Below are 16,713 nucleotides of genomic sequence, written 5' to 3'. Positions count from 1 at the left end.
TTCCTTTTGTATCTAGTAACATATTTATAATGCTTCTCCTCTTTCCTACATTTACTTACCGTACATCCCAAAATCCAGCAAAACCATTGAAATTGTTGTTTGTGAGCCTGGGACTCGGTGACTCATAGAAAACACTCTTACAGCTCATGCTAATTATAGCATCATGTTTTAGTGTGGGGGTTTGTAGGTTCCTTTCAGGCTATTCTACAATCCTTGTAGTTGGGGATTGCCATGGCATGCCATGGTTCTCCTGTGCTCCAGTCACAGTCCTGCTCCCAGAGTTCCCTGCAATACTGGGCACAGGACAGGTTTTACCCATTGTGATGCCTCATTTAACTCAGTGTTCCTATTTACATGCATTTATACAGGTTAGTAAAAGGGCACAGTAACAGCATCCTTCCTCCTGCTGAGCACTTGCAGGAGGTGAAGAGTCTGGAATTACCCTGAAACCAGTACTGCCCCCTGCTGCTCCCTGCATGCCAATTAGGAAGCACTCTCACTTTCAAGCAGAGCTATAAAAATGCAAAATATTTAGCAGTTACTCAGAGAAAAGATCACAAATCTTCTCCTTAAAACACAATTAAGCAACTTTTGCATTGCTAATACTTTCCAGATGAATAACTGAACAGTTTTAGATCTGTAGATAGGGCAATCTCTGGGCTTAAAGAGACTCCGTAACAAAAATTGCATCCTGTTTTTTATCATCCTACAAGTTCCAAAAGCTATTCTAATGTGTTCTGGCTTACTGCAGCACGTTCTACTATCACAGTCTCTGTAATAAATCAACTTATCTCTCTCTTGTCAGATTTGTCAGCCTGTGTCTGGAAGGCTGCCAAGTTCTTCAGTGTTGTGGTTCTGTGATGCATCTCCCCCCTCCAGGCCCCTCTCTGCACACTGCCTGTGTATTATTTAGATTAGGGAAGCTTCTCTCTTCTCTCTTATCTTTTACAAGCTGGATAAATCCTCCTCTGAGCTGGCTGGGCTTTCACATACTGAGGAATTACATACAGGCAGAGCTGTCTGCACTCTGCAGGAAGAAACAGCCTGACACTTCAGTGGAAGATAGCTGCAGGGGGAAAGAAACACACAAATGATCTCTTGAGATTCAAAAGGAAGGGTGTATACAGCCTGCTTGTGTATGAATGTATTTTCTATGTGTGGACATACTGTACATCAACCTACTTCCTGTTTTGGTGGCCATTTTGTTTGTTTATAAACAAACTTTTGAAAACTGTTTTTAACCACTTTTAATGCGGCGAGGAGCGGCGAAATTGTGACAGAGGGTAATAGGAGATGTCCCCTAACGCACTGGTATGCTTACTTTTGTGCGATTTTAACAATACAGATTCTCTTTCAGTCGACAGTTCACAATGTAAAGGTCAATTCTTAAAGGGAACCTGAAGCAGGTAAAATTATTTAAAATAAACACATGACATAGCTGCAAATGAGTATTACATACTAACCTCACCGTCAGTTCCTCTGAGAAGCTCACCATTTTCTCCTTACAGTGATCCCTTCCAGTTCTGACAATATCAGAACTGAAATATACTAGTTGCTGTCAGTTATACATCAGCAGCTGTTAGTTACAGCTGAATGTGTAAGGTAATGTCCATGTTTCCCTATGGCTCAAGTGGGTGATATTACAGTTTATCAGTGTGCTGACCAGGAAGCTGTTAGGGGTGAATGGCCATTTTTAAGATGGAGGACGGAGAATTCCATTGATCACAATGGACAAATGGGGTGCAGGAGAGGAGAAAGAGATTGAGGAGTAGACTACACAGGAGGTAAGTATGACCTGTGTATGGTTATTTTCACTTTTTATTTTCAGTTCAGGTTCTCTTTAAAATATCCTGTTTTGGAGCAAGACTCTGCGCACTATCCATGCACCTCTTACTCAGAGAGTGTGGCAGGGAATCAAGCTGAATAAATTAGATTTAACTGGAATTATAGTTTCTTGCATTTGTCTGAGTCATGTGACTACTATGACTGACTCGTAGGTCACCTGACCAGCACACCTGTAATAGGAACTGATGAATGAATTCAGCAACTTACAGAACTAGGTAAGCAGATTAATATAATTTACTGTACAGGGAGAGACTACTTTTTAATAGAGACTCAAACTGCTGGTTAAAGTGGACCTGAACTCAGAACTAATCTCTGCTCTAAAAGATACACAACAGCATAATAACCTTTAAACTAAAATCATTTCTTTGTTACAGCTGATACAAATCTTAAAATAAATCTGCACGGTTTCTACTTCCTGATTCATAGGAGCAGACATATTGTTTACAGCCTGTGCTTTCAAATGGGCTTATCTGCCACAGGCAGTCATGTGACACAGGGGAGTGATCAAATTACAACTAGCGATTAGACACAAATGAGGGGGAATTACACAGGCTAAGCTCTTTAAATACATAAAAGGGTGCATTTCTGTTATGTTTTCCTTGTGGCTGTTCAAGAGTTCAGGTCCACTTTAAATACCTATGCTATATTGCTACATGTAAAATTATATTTAATACTTTCACATTTTGCTATTACGTCCAAAAGGCTGCTACTGCTCTGTTGCGCGCCGCTGCGTGCTCCCACGCACGATCTTGTGTGCACCTGCGTGCTCTCGTGCTGCCGCTCATTAGCCCGGAGATCAATGAATGGGAACAGAGTTCCCATTCATTGATCTACAGTAAGTCCCCATTAGAAAGAGCGACAGCTTCTTTCAGAAGCTGCAATCTTTTTAAAGAAAAAAAGTTTCCCGTCCTCCCTTCACTTTCTGTAAGTGAGACAGCTTGCTTACAGGACTAAATAAAAAATGTTTGACTGTGGCCAACTTGTGGCGAAATAGAAAAACTACATCTACATACATTTTTTTTAAATGAATACAATTAATAAATAAACTAACTGTTTACCCCCACACTCCAAACAATACCTAAATATTTTTTTTAATTAAAAAAAAAAAAAAAAAAACAATAAAAAAACATGCATGTGAAGAGGGAATATTACTATTATTTTTTAAATTATAAGCTTGTAAATAGTGATGGATGCAAAACTGTAAAAATGCACCTTTATTTCCAAACAACATTTTGACGCCATACATTGTGATAGGGACATCATTTAAATTGTGTAATAACCGGGACAAATGGGAAAATAAAATACATGGTTTTAATTATGGTAGCATGTATTATTTTAAAGCTATAATGGGCGTAAACTGAGAAATAATGATTTTTTTTTCCATTTTTTTCTTAATATTCCTGTTAAAATGCATTTAGAAAAAAATAATTCTTAGCAAAATGTACTACCCAAAGAAAGCTTAATTAGTGGCGGAAAAAAAGATATAGATCAATTCATTGTGATAAGTAGTGATAAAATTTGTCTCAGAGACAATGCCTATGAAGAAATTAATGGATCAGGGTGCTTAATAAGGCAATCCCATTATATAAAATGACCTATGCAAATCGCATCTGCCCAACAAAATTCGACAGGATATGCAGCCTTTGGGTGAGCAAAGACAATTTGCTCCTGGAAGCAAACACTGATGATGGGATAGGAGGAAGGAAACGGTGATCTGCTCTTTTTCTTTCTCTTTCCTTTTTTCAGTGGCGAACTAAGGGGTTGGCGACAGGAGCTGGCTGCTCAGGGTGTCACCATGGCAGGAGCCTCGTGTGCCATCACCCGTGTCCCCAGCTGGAGCAGTGAATGCAGAGTATTGCACATCCGGAAGTCGTGCTGTGTCATCTCACCTGTTGCTGCACACTGGAGTCCAACAAGGCGTCCTCCTGTCACCGCTAAGCTCTCCCCCTAGTCCTGGCATCTCTTCCAGCACTCGTGTAACACATGATGCAGGAGACATGCCGGGCGATAGGGAGAGAGCTGAGCGGTGATAGGATGATGCATCAATGGACACTAGCATGCAGCAGTAGGTGATATAAGACAGCACGACTTCCGCTCGCACGATACTCTGCATTGCTCATTGAGATACCCCCACCCCACCTATGCCATAGACTCTGCACACCTTCACCTAACACTTAGGCCCCTTTTACACTTAATCAGTTGCTCTCAGTTATAACTGAAAGAAAACTGATTTTCAAAGTAATGCCCATATTTTCCTACGAAACCTTTCACACTTAAAGGGATACTGTAGGGGGGGGCGGGGGAAAATGAGTTGAACTTACTTGGGGCTTCTAATGGTCCCCCGCAGACATCCTGTGCCCGTGCAGCCACTCCCCAATGCTCCGGCCCCGCCTCCGGTTCACTTCTGGAAATTCAGACTTTAAAGTCTGAAAACCACTGTGCCTGCCTTGCCGTGTCCTCGCTCCCCCTGATGTCACCAGGAGCGCACGGCGCAGGCACAGACCATATTGGGCCTGCGCAGTACGCTCCTGGTGACGTCAGCAAGGAGCAGCAGGACACGGCAACGTAGGCGCAGTGGTTTTCAGACTTTAAAGTCTGAAATTCCAGAAGTGAACCGGAGGCGGGGCCGGAGCATTGGGGAGTGGCTGCACGGGCACAGAATGTCTGCGGGGGACCATTAGAAGCCCCGGGTAACTTCAACTCATTTTCCGCCGACCCCCCCACAGTATCCCTTTAACGCGTTTTAACTGAAATCTTCTTCCCAATGCACTGCTATGGAAAAAACGCGTACTAACGCACACTAACGCGTACCAACTGATTAAGTGTAAACGGGGCCATAGGGCCCATTTACACTCAATCAGTTAGTGTGCCTAACCTCCCCTGCCTATACCTACACCTTACACTATCTTTCCCTCTTACCTACACCTAACCTTCCTTAGTTTTGCCTAATAAACAGCCTAGGATCAGCCTCAATGGGAGGGCAGGGCTACATACCAATATACAGAATTATATAGCTATAGGAAGTGTTTCTGATGTTGAAACCAGAATATTTAACAGAAAAGGTGAGTATCCAAAATGATTTACTGCATTCCACTATATGTTATTACACTTTCCCACTAAGGAAAGTACACACTTTAGATTTCTGCCACACTAAAATATCGTTCATAGTCGTGAGGCTCTCATCTGACCACTACTGTAGTTGTGAGATCTTACTCCACCCTCCTTTCTCCATAGAACAGATTGGGAATCAAGTGCCATGTCTGTACAATGCTTGTACCAAGGCTGCCACCAAAAAGCATCATTAATGGCTCCATCATACTGTCTGCTTTCAGCTTTTCCATGTAGTTATGTGAAAGGATGCATTTTATCGAATACAAGGAATTCAGCGCAAGAGATGTGGGCGCAGCCGGCGCCACCAAAGACCATAATAGGAATTACAGCTATAGTGGCGCACAGTGAGTAACTTCGGCGAGGTCAGAAGACAGAGCTGAAGTTACTTTTAAAACACTGTAATAGCTGGAATTACATAATTCCCCACCATCCATGTGGACCTGGAGGGTGAATAGTAATTAGCGCTGTCAGGACTTGTGCAGGAGCAGGGTTAGCCATATAACGGCTGCATCCTGCGCCCAAGTCTCCTGGTGGCGATTTCTCTCTTACGCCATTTTATGTGGTTAACTCTAAGTAAAATTAACATTAGCAAAAAATAGTAAAAATAGCTTGTAAACCCTTAGCATGTTATGCTTGCACAGAGATCTTCCCTGGAGTTTGACTTTAACCCGCCAGTCCCAGCAGGCTGTTCTGGAAGTTATATAGCTTACAGAATGCGTGGTTGAAATTCTCTCTATGGCATATAACAGTCATTGCCAGCCCACAGAAATACAACTGATAAAAATAGCGCCAGCACTCCAAAAAGCCGTAATTTATGGTTTACAGAAGCAAGGGGTTGCTCCAGTCAGTGACACACTGCTTTTTGGCTAAGAGAACAAGCTGCAAATTGCCTGGTTACCATGGATAGAAGACACAGACAAAAATATCCCATAACCTACCCATCATTCATCTGTGCAGCATGCAGTAAACAAGATGCACTGTGCTGGACGAAGACCGAAGGAAGAGAGAGCAGGAACACTCTCAGAATACCACAGACGTTGTTCAGTCTCCATAGAGGCAACAATTATATACATAGGACAATCATCCCAGATTCTGCCTGAGAGCTATGTTTATGAAGGACAGCTATATAGCATACCTGGACCCTATTAACACTAATGCCTAACTCCAACCACAATGTCTCTCCTGGCATATAGTAGGTAGACAGCAGCAGAGCTTGTTCTTGCAGCTGAATGAAAAGATGATGTCAAATAAATGCATTTTAAATTACTTGAACAGCATTTTCTGAAATGCTTCCTCCATGCGGACCTTCAGAGATCCATCACCATCCCAGTTCAATGGTCCAGAGGCAGGCAGCAGCCCTCACCCACTAAGCTTATTATTATTTAATATTTATATAGCGCCAACATCTTCCACAGCGCCGTACAGCGTATATTGTCTTTGTCACTTAACTGTCCCTCAGAGGGGCTCACAATCTAATCCTTACCAGAGTCATATGTCCATGTATGTACGTTGCAAAAGCAGGAATGCAACGCTGTAAATCGGGACAACGTGATATGCTCACATTGCATCGGGTACAGTGAAGCATACAGTCAGTGAAAAGTATGCTTCACTTCTACTGCACAGGAAGGGGTCTAAGGCAGCAACAACTGGGGAGGTGCTACCGTTAGAGGGGAGGACAGAACTTTGATTCAGTTCGGTTTGGTGCAGTGCCAGGTTTGGGTGCCACCATAGGATTCAGTTGCAGCCCAAATCACGATAAAATTACTCTCAGGTGAGTCCAAATTACGCATCCAAAAGAGCAATTAGATAATCGGTAGGGGAATATAGTTAATATATTTCCAGAGCCATCTTTCAGCTTCTCCCTGTGCCAAAATTACATGTGGCCATGCGGACGCCAGAGCTGGAACCCGGGGCCGGTTCTCTCATGAAGCAAGGTGAAACATTTGCATCAGGCGCATAGATTTCAGATTGTACTGTGTGTACCTTCCTGAGGAGGAATGGAGTGGCTAACGGTGAGCAGTTTGTCACAGACTCACAGCCAGTGTGATATTGTGTTGAGCTGCAGCATGCCATGTGAGAACATTAAATGATGCAGAGTAAATTGCTGGGTGCTGGCGCGTTGTGGGGCACATCCTCTGTCAGCAAAAAGTCTAGAACCAGCCCTGCTGGAACCCCCTAGTGGCTTCAGTAGTTACAGCACTGCCACTTGCCCCAAGGGCAGGGAAGGAGGTACAAGGAATTTTGACTCTTCTACAAAATGATGTTCCGTTGATTGCGGACCTTTGCCACCCTTGGAGAGCTCGGCTCTGTATGTGTGCTGATTGTAGGGGGGCCGGCTTCAAGGGGCTGGAGAGATTTCTCCATTTTGTCTAGTCAGGAAGTGTAGGAAATTCCCACAGATGTGGATATAGGACAGCAATAAAAATCCAAAAATAAAAACAAAAATCCTGGAATTGGAGCTTTAATAAAGAAACGTTTAATTGGATCTGTTCCTGTTCTTAATTTTCTTACTTTTATCAGCGAGGCACAGTTGTTTCCGCATTTATTTATGTTCTCTTGCTTCTTTGAAGCACCAAGTTTCACCACCCCCTGCTTTGTTAGGCTGAGAGGCAAATTAATCAGCTGCCGTTAGTAAATATAGCTGTCACATTTCAAAGTTAACTCCCAGTTACACATGAAAAATACACAAGGCTTCCGTACCGGACAGTTATGAATAGGGCAATAATTCAGTCATTTCAGGCAGTACAACAGACAACCTTTCTAGGGTCCTTCCACCCTAACACAGCATAAACACAGGGAAAACGCCACAAAAAAAGGAAATGCATATTTTTGACTGGTTCTCTTGAAGAATAATAGATGTCAGCTGCGCTAATGGCTTCTGCACAGTAAAATATTCAAGTTACTTAAAGGGGAACTGAAGAGAGAGGTATATGGAGGCTGTCATGTTTATTTCCTTTTAATCAATACCAGTTGCCTGGCAGCCCTGCTGGTCTATTTCTCTGCAGTAGTATCTGATTAAAACCAGAAACAAGCATGCAGCTAGTCTTGTCAGATCAGACTTATAAGTCTGAACCACTTAAACATCTGATCTGTGGCATGCTTGTTCAGGGGCTATGGCTAATAGTATTAGAGGCAGAGGATCAGCAGGGCTGCCAGGCAACTGGTATTGTCTAAAAGGAAATAAACAAGACAGCCTCCATATACCGCTCTCTTCAGTTCCCCTTTAACAGCAAGACGGTGGAGTCTTGTCCAGTATTGCATTTATTTTAGAAACAGATAATACAAATCCTGGATCTATTTTCCAAATGCAGTGTATTAACCTGCAAAAAATAACTTACTGTATTTTGAGGCTGGGAGCACACATACCATAGCGTGAAAGGCTGCGTTTTATGTCATGTTTTATGTTAATGTTGTGTGCGTTTTTGCTGCGTTTTTACTGCATTTTTGGTGCGTTAGTGATGCATTTTTTCAAGCGTTTTGCGTGCGTTTTAATGCGTTTGCGGTTCGCATATACAGAACGCATATGCGTTTTGTATTCGTTTTCCATGCATTTTTATATTTCCATGCATGCAAATCACTAGGAAGACAACAGGAAGTAGAAATACAGAAAAACAAAATGGGGGGGGGGGGGGGGTGTGGACGGGACGCATATAAAAACGCATGGAAAACGCATATCATTGCACTCCCATTGACTTTCATTATGTGCGTTTTTGATGCACCTATGAATATTATACAACAAATCGAGCGTTTTTAAAAATGCAGGTTTGAAAACACATATAAAACGCATATGTGTTTTTTATATGCGTTTTTTTCCTGTGGCCCATAGACTTCCATTAGCAGCAAAAACGCAGCGTTTCAGCTAAGTGTGCACCCAGCCGTGTTTCATTATGCAAAGGCAAAAAACACATCTCTGTTGCATAGACACATGCTCCCATACAATACAGAGAAGGAATTGCTGTGCTGCCTATATTGCAAAGTAGTCTGGGGTGGTCAGCAGTGGCATAACATGCAGATGTTGTGACTGCACCGGTGCCCTTGAGCCAGAGGGGCCCGAAGATGCCCTCCCTCAATGGCAGTATTAACTCTTTATTGGTCCTTTGCTGGTAATCATCACTTCTACAGATGTTTTGCATAGTGGTAATTATTAACAAACTGTTCCCCATCTTCTGCTGGTACCTCTGTTCTGCAGTGCTTGGCAGGTTTTGGTACACCATATCAATTGCTACGATAATAGGGCTTGGGGGGCCCAATGTAAAAATTGCACTAGGGCCCGAAGTGTCTTAGCTACGCCACTGGTTATCAGTACACAAATATCAGGCATTCACTGTGCAAGATACTCACCCTGATAACCTGCTCCACAAATCCCACTCTACAAATCTCACATGATCACACTCAAGCCCAGACATTGGTGGGCGGGGCAGCAGTAGACATGCAAGATAGGAGGATCACTCTGCACACAACCAGAAAGTTCAGTGTCTATCACAACGGAAGACAGCTGATTCCAGCTGTGTACTGACTGGGCCATTTTAAATATTATTATTCAGGTTTACTTTAAAAGGACGTGCATGGTGATTATTTTAAATTTTTGTTTCATTTAACTGTAGTATTTACTGTATTTATATTTTCTGTTGTCAAATAATCAAACAATTTAATTAAAAATGTTATTTTTCTTTGGAGCTCTGTCTTCTGTTTTGGGATGCGAGCCGTGTAAAAAGGCTCTTTGCTTTACTGCTGCATTCCACGTCAGACAATATGAATGAAACATCAGACATCATGGCAGGAGAAGATGGCAGAAGGTAGACAGAAAGTACAAGTACAAGACCTATGTAGTGAAATACATTTAGTAGAGTAAAGTTTCAAGAGTAGGTGGATGGAGGATTTTATGGTCGGAGGTGAAAGCTCACTATGTTGGGTTTCCTGCAACTATTGGGGGAACTTTCTCAGAAACAGGAAATTATACTACTATTGGAATTAAGCAGTGCTCACAAAACAATAAAAAATAATAATACACACCATAAAGGGAGACTTACCTCTAAAAAGATTCCAAAGACATTGGCACATTAAGTCTTTAACATGACGTGTTTTGTCAGGTCACAGTGGCAGCCTTCAGTGCTCACACCTACAATGACACATCAGAGAAAATGTTTAGATGTAACTCAACATATCTCAGCATGCTAAGAAAGTATTACATTTTTTTGTTGTTGCTGCACCATCTACATAGGAAGTCCGGAGACCTGGCTCCTGTAATGTTAGAGAGCACAAATGGTCAGAGAATTCCAGCTTGCTTGAAATTAGGCACTTCCTGTGGATTTGGACTAGCCTTGTTCCAAGTTGCATACCATTTACAAACAGTATTTGCATTGACCATCTCTCTTGGGCAGTGATCACAAGTATCTATGCCAATTCTGTTTGTGATTTGCACATTTTTCTGCATGTACAAATCTGTGTTTAATGACTTATTTTTGTGTAATTTGATTACTGACTTTTGAGTGAGTTTTTATGCAAATTTTCAGATCAATATTTTTCCATGCATACTGATACAATTAATTTACATAAAAATGTATCTGATTAACATCAAAATCACATGGGATATTTCCCACAAACCTTGATTTTTCTGCAATCCCGTAGACTAAATTGCTCCGCCCCGACGCATTGCATCACAATGCACAACATGTAATTCATATGACCCTGCAGTAGAGTGTGTCGTCATATGCATAGTGCCGCCCCCTGCAGGCTCCTCGTGGCTGGACAGGAAGTACATCACTCGGCTTCCTGGGTTTCCCCGTCATTCCGTGCATGTGTGCTGCACCGCTGCCACCAACAGGTTTAAAATTTCTGTGTCGCCTATTAACTTTCATAACTCCCACCGCCGATGCGTCATCGCGGAAGTATGATGGTAACGCGCTGTTGACTTGGTGTCTCGGCGGCTGATCGGTCACTTCAGGCGCAACTTCAGGCGCAACTTGACGCGGTAAACATGCTAGTCCCCAGTGACTTGGATTGCAGTTGTGTTTCCCTGCAGCAAAACAGGGTAATGCAATGCACATTTGCAATGCAAGTGTAAAAGGGGCCCTCAAAACAGAGTTCTGCTTTAAGGCAATATTTTGCTTTAAAACTACTCTCGAAGTAATTAGAAACTAGCTTGTAACATTATTCCATTGTTTCTTCAAACTGTTCCGCCTGAAGCAATACTTACACCGGATAAGACTTAGGGCTGGGGAAACGGAGGATATGAGGGGGTCTGAGGACTCTGCTTTATACAAAGACAGACAAGTATACACTGTATGTTCTGTAACACATAATATGACAGAGGATTCAACATGAATGAAATGCCTGCCTTTGACACTGGTAATTTCATCCTTTTTTGCTATTAATGGGGATCTGGGTTCTCAGGCTCAAGTTTCATTGAGAAGAAAGATTTGTATGACAGCACGTCAGAAGATCGCAGAGATGCACGTGAGACGGGAGCTGGGTGTGGCCAGCCGTGACAATGGAAAGTGCCTGTGGCCTTTACAAGACTTTTCATCTAATACTTTATTCCAGAGGCTCAGCATGTCACGCAAGGCTCCCCTCCCATCCCCATCTAATAATCTCATCCTACGCAAGAGTCACAGGGGGTCCAAACAATGCACTCATCATCAGCATGGCGGCGGCATAATAAATCAGAGACAATGCCATAGAACGATGGGGGTCAGGTTACTGGCTGCTGCAGACTGCGGTGACGCGTTGAAGGAATTGGGTCATAAACGTGTAAAACCTTAAAGAGGGACTGTAGTGAAAATAACGTAATGAATACAATGGCTTATATCTTACAATATTCACTAATAAATTACTCAGTGTTTTTGCATTGTAAAATCTTCCCTCACCCCGATTTACATTTTGAAATGTATCATAGGCGCCCAGATGTTAAAGCCTGGTATACACCATGCAACTTCAGCTAGATGGGTCGAATCTGATTTCCGATCGTTTTTATGATCGATTTGCATGGAAGTGATCAGAAAATCGATCAGAAAAATGCAATCCGATCTGTTGGAAACTATTTATCGACCCATCTATCTGATGGGAAATTGCATGGTGTGTACCAGGCATTAGTCCTGTCAGTTGATCCTGTCAGTCTGCCAGTAATTTGAGACTGGGATGGAGGTTCACCTTACAGCAGGACAGTGATCCGAAGCATACTGCTAAAGCAACACTCGAGTGATTTAAGGGGAAGCATTTAAATGTGTTGGAATGGTCTAGTCAAAGTCCAGACTTCAATCCAATAGAGAATCTGTGGTCAGACTTGAAGATTGCCATTCACAAAGGTAAGCATCCAACATGAAGGAACTGGAGCAGTTTTGTCATGAGGAATGGCCTAAAATCCCAGTGGCAAGACATGGCAAGCTCATAGAGACTTATATAAAAGCCACTTGCGGTTGTAAATGCTGCCAAAGGTGCCTCCACAAAGTACTGACTTTAGGGGTGGTGAATAGTTATGCACGCTGAAGTTTTCAATTATTTTGTTCTATTTTTTCTTTCCTTTACAATAAACCAAACAATACATCTCCACAGTTTTCGGCATGTTCTGTCACTGCAAACTCTCAAACAATCAATTTTAATTCCAGGTTTTGAGGCGACAAAACATGAAAAATGCCAAAGGGGTTGAATACTTTTGTAAGGGACTGTATGGAGCCACTGCTGCAGGGCAAGGCCAACTGACAGGCTCCCAGGTTTCCCCCCATTTAAATATGCTCTCCCAAGGGCTGTGAAATGTGTTGGCCGCAGAACAGTCACCTGTCTGCTGGCATGCTCCTCCTACTTCCTGTGTCCATCCCTGCAGGGGCGCCTTACCCACACAGCATGTATATAGTCACATAATGAACATGCTGCCAGGTCACGGGGTACAGGCACCCTTATCCATGATGGAGATAGGACACAGGTAGGAGCGTGCCAGTGGACAGGTAAGTGCACTCTGCTGACAACATTCTGCACTTTTCATCTGCTGATGAAAATGGACATCCTTTAGTTACTCTGCCAGGTTTTTATTGCTGTCCAAGTCAACAATGGGGAGAATTGCACTCAGTTCTTGCTAAACTAGCCATGCACTATGCAATTTGCAAAGCCGATTGATTGATCCCTTTCTGACTGGAATTTGATTGGATAGTGATCAAAGCCTATAATTCACGGCAAACTCTATTGAGCATCAATCGAACCACAAGCCTTGTACTGTTTGATGCAATACAATGCTATGGGCCATCAATCCCCATCACTCATCCCCCACCCCCATCGCACACAGAGATTTTCAATCACGTCTGCTCAGACTTTCGATGGATAAACTGCACCTATTCATACCGAAAGTCAATTGATTGGATATGTGGGTCAATACTGTGAGATTTCATCAGAGTGAATTAACGTGCAAGAAATTGATAAGAAAACTCAATGAATGAGTACATGGCCAACTTTACTCTTACGGGTGGAACAGAGGGCAGGAAAGTAAGGAGAAAACTTCTAAAAAAAACCCAGACAGCGATCTAAAACAGAAAATAATCTTTGTCTGGCTATCGAAATCCCACAACCAGGAGCGAGGGCGACTTTGTGTCCTCAGTTCACACAACACGCAAGGCTGGCTGGACGGATCAGTAGCTACAATAAATATGGATGCGTATCTTTGCTTTAAAGAAAAAGCCTCTCGATAGTGTCCTTCCCTGTTAGGGAGAAGGGATGCTGGGAGTTCCACAATAAAAAGTGGCAGATGTCTACTGTTAGATAGAAAGAGACCGGCGGTGACATCAAGATAGACTGTCTGTGTTTATATCACACGCCGTGTAAAGATGAACACAGTAAGCCGAGAGAATACAGAAAACAGGAGAAGAGGCAACAACAGCATCATCAACAGATAAGGGTAGGAGATACAGTCCATCTCTCTAATTATCTATCTGGCTAGGAGCATTTCAGGCAGAATCGTTTTCTTCCACAATGAAAGTCTATGGGCCGCAAGTAAAAAAAACACATATATGTATGTTTTACAATGTGCGCTTTTCAAAAAGCATCACTGCCTATTTCTCACAAACGCATGTAAAACACATATAAGGTATATTAATGGAGATGCAGAGGACTGCTTAGTTACATGCATTTTGGATGTGTTTTTCTTTATTAATATGATACTGTATTTTACTCCATTGAAAAAGGCAAAACATTGAAAAAAAACGCAAAACACAAACACATCAAAAACGCAAACAGAATTGCAAATACATACAAATACACGCCAAAGAGTTGAAAAATACACAAAAACGCACAATGCGGAAAACTCTATCACTTGACAGGCAGCCTGCTGGACCAATTAAAGTGCGGGGATCACATCCTAAACAGCTACAGGACACGACAGGGCTCAGGGCGGGAGTAAAGGAGCGGCCACTAAATACAAGGGAGCATGCGTAAGTTAGAAGCGCACGCTACACAGCCCGTATCGTGCGCTGAGGATTTTAACTCGTTCTGCTCAAACTAAGCTAAGTGAATGAAGCCCTATATGTCCATGTTGGACCAGGATTTTCCCCTTATTCAGATACCTGCTCCAGAAAGTAGACTACAGTCCTCTGGAGCACATGTTGAGCCTACATCGGCAGTATTGTATTTGTTACTGGCAAAGGCGTAGCAATAGGGGGTGCACAGGTTGCGACCGCATTGGGGCCCTTGGGCCAGAGGGGCCCTCCTTCAACTTCAGTATTAGCTCTCTATTGGTCCTGTGCTCATAATAATCACTTCTATAGATACTTTGCATAGAGGTAATCAATAACAAAATCCCCCTATTCCCTTCTTGCACCTCTGACACTGTAGTTGCCTTTGGCAGGTTTTGGTGCGGCGTATCAACTGTTTACTGGCTACGTTTAAACACGTCATACTATTATTATTTTTTTCTTTCAAAAGGTTTTTTATTGTTTTTCCATAAGAAAACAAAGAAAGGCATGGTACAGAGGATTCTCATCATATCCAAACACATGTTAATACATATATTCTTACTAATCAGAACAGAGTAAGCCAAATCTTCTGGGGGGTAACATAGGGAAGGGTACAGCCTGGAAGTTAAAGTGGTCGCCGGGGCGACTGAGTCACACATAAACATCAATTGGATGCTGGCAGCACGAGGCAACAGGTACCAGCATCCTACTTTGTCCAAACTTTTTGCTAGAAGACACATTTCACCAGAGAACCGTCTGCAGAGGCGTACGTTAAAAAAGGGCGCCGGGAAAAAAGGGCGCACGGTTTTAAACGATAAGCATGAATAACGTTTAAAAAATAAATTGTGCTATATTTCGTTTAAAAATAATGTTTTATAAAGTTATAAATCATTAAATAATGTGTATGAAATCGACAATTATAAAAACGTTAATCTTCCGTTTAAAAAGTGAAACGTATAACGTTTAAAAAAAAAATACTAAGTAACCCTCCCTGTACCTACGCCTAACCCCTAGACCCCCCTGTTGGTGCCTAAACCTAAGACCCCCCTGTTGGTGCCTAAACCTAAGACCCCCCTGTTGATGCCTAAACCTAAGACCCCCCTGTTGGTGCCTAAACCTAAGACCCCCCTGTTGGTGCCTAAACCTAAGACCCCCCTGTTGGTGCCTAAACCTAAGACCCCCTGTGATAAGCATTAATAACGTTTTAAAAAATATTGTGCGGTTTTTCGTTTAAAAATAATGATTTAAAAAAGAAAAATGTTTACAATTTTTCGTTTATAAATAATGTTTTAAAAAATATTGTACTGTTTTTCGTTTAAAAATAATGTTTAGAAAATGATAAATCATTAAATAACGTGTAATCATGAGAAGCAGTTATAAAACATTAAAAGTCTCCGGGCGCCGCTTTTAAAACGTTATTTTTCTCCGGCGCCCTTTTTTCCTGTTGGGCGCCGATTAAACGATATTTATTATGGGAGTGAATGACGGCGCCCTTTTTGTCCACCTGCCTCATGCGCCCAAATTTCCTGCTTCCCTGCAGAGGTGACGGGTCAGCAGCTAAAGGACAACAGGTTGTATGAGCAAAAACAAACAACGGCAGGGGGGGAGGAAGAATTTAAAGCAGGTAGAAAGGCGGATGAGGGGTAGAGGTGAGTTAAGTTAGGAAGTAGTGAATAGGGAGAAGAAATGAAGATTAGAAGTGATAGGGAAGAAAGACAGAAGGAAATGCAAGAAGGAAGAGAAAAGAGGACACGGCTGGCCTGCCATCTATGTCGTGAGGAGCTAAACTTCTGTGATATATTGTGGAATCCAGTGGGAATAGTTGAGAAAGTAGGGTTGCCAAATAGCTTCAAATTTAGAGAGGGTATCTTCTAGGATGGCCTTCATCCTATCAAAGCACAGCGCGGAGCTCAGGTATGCTTTGAAGATATCGAAAGCCAATGAGGGGGTTTTCCATGAGCGGGCTATTACTCTTTTTGCTGCCAGTAGTATGTGTTGAAGTAGCTTGTATTTAGAGGTAGACAAGTCTGGGGGCTTCACACCAAGCAGAGCCACCTGTGGTAGTTTGGGGACTTGCTGTTTAAAAATGGTGTAAATTACCTGATATATCCTAATCCAAAATTTGCGTACCCTTGGGCATTGCCACCAAATATGTAAATAGGTGCCTGGCTGGCGACAGCCCCTGAAGCAGAGGTGTGTGGTTCCCGGTTGGAACTTCGCCAATCGATCCGGTGTTAGGTACCACCGAAGGAGGACTTTATATTGTGTTTCAACCAGGGATGCACTAATGGAGCATCTAGGGGAGAATTTCCAGATGTTGCCC

General features: G+C 42.5%; 1 protein-coding gene across 3 annotated transcripts in view; it reads right to left on the bottom strand.

Annotated features, from left to right (window-relative positions):
- The window catches only part of PTPRF (protein tyrosine phosphatase receptor type F), a 1,415,717-nt gene that overhangs the window by 493,739 nt on the left and 905,265 nt on the right, over positions 1-16,713 (bottom strand). For all 3 annotated transcript variants that reach the window (XM_068239458.1, XM_068239459.1, XM_068239460.1), the window contains one exon: positions 9,987-10,075. The gene's annotated coding sequence lies outside the window, so the exon portion shown is untranslated. The remainder of the gene's footprint in view (positions 1-9,986; positions 10,076-16,713) is intronic.

Source organism: Hyperolius riggenbachi, chromosome 6 (genome assembly GCF_040937935.1).
Source record: "Hyperolius riggenbachi isolate aHypRig1 chromosome 6, aHypRig1.pri, whole genome shotgun sequence".
NCBI lineage: Eukaryota > Metazoa > Chordata > Amphibia > Anura > Hyperoliidae > Hyperolius > Hyperolius riggenbachi.
This window is presented reverse-complemented; position numbering and strand designations above follow the sequence as displayed.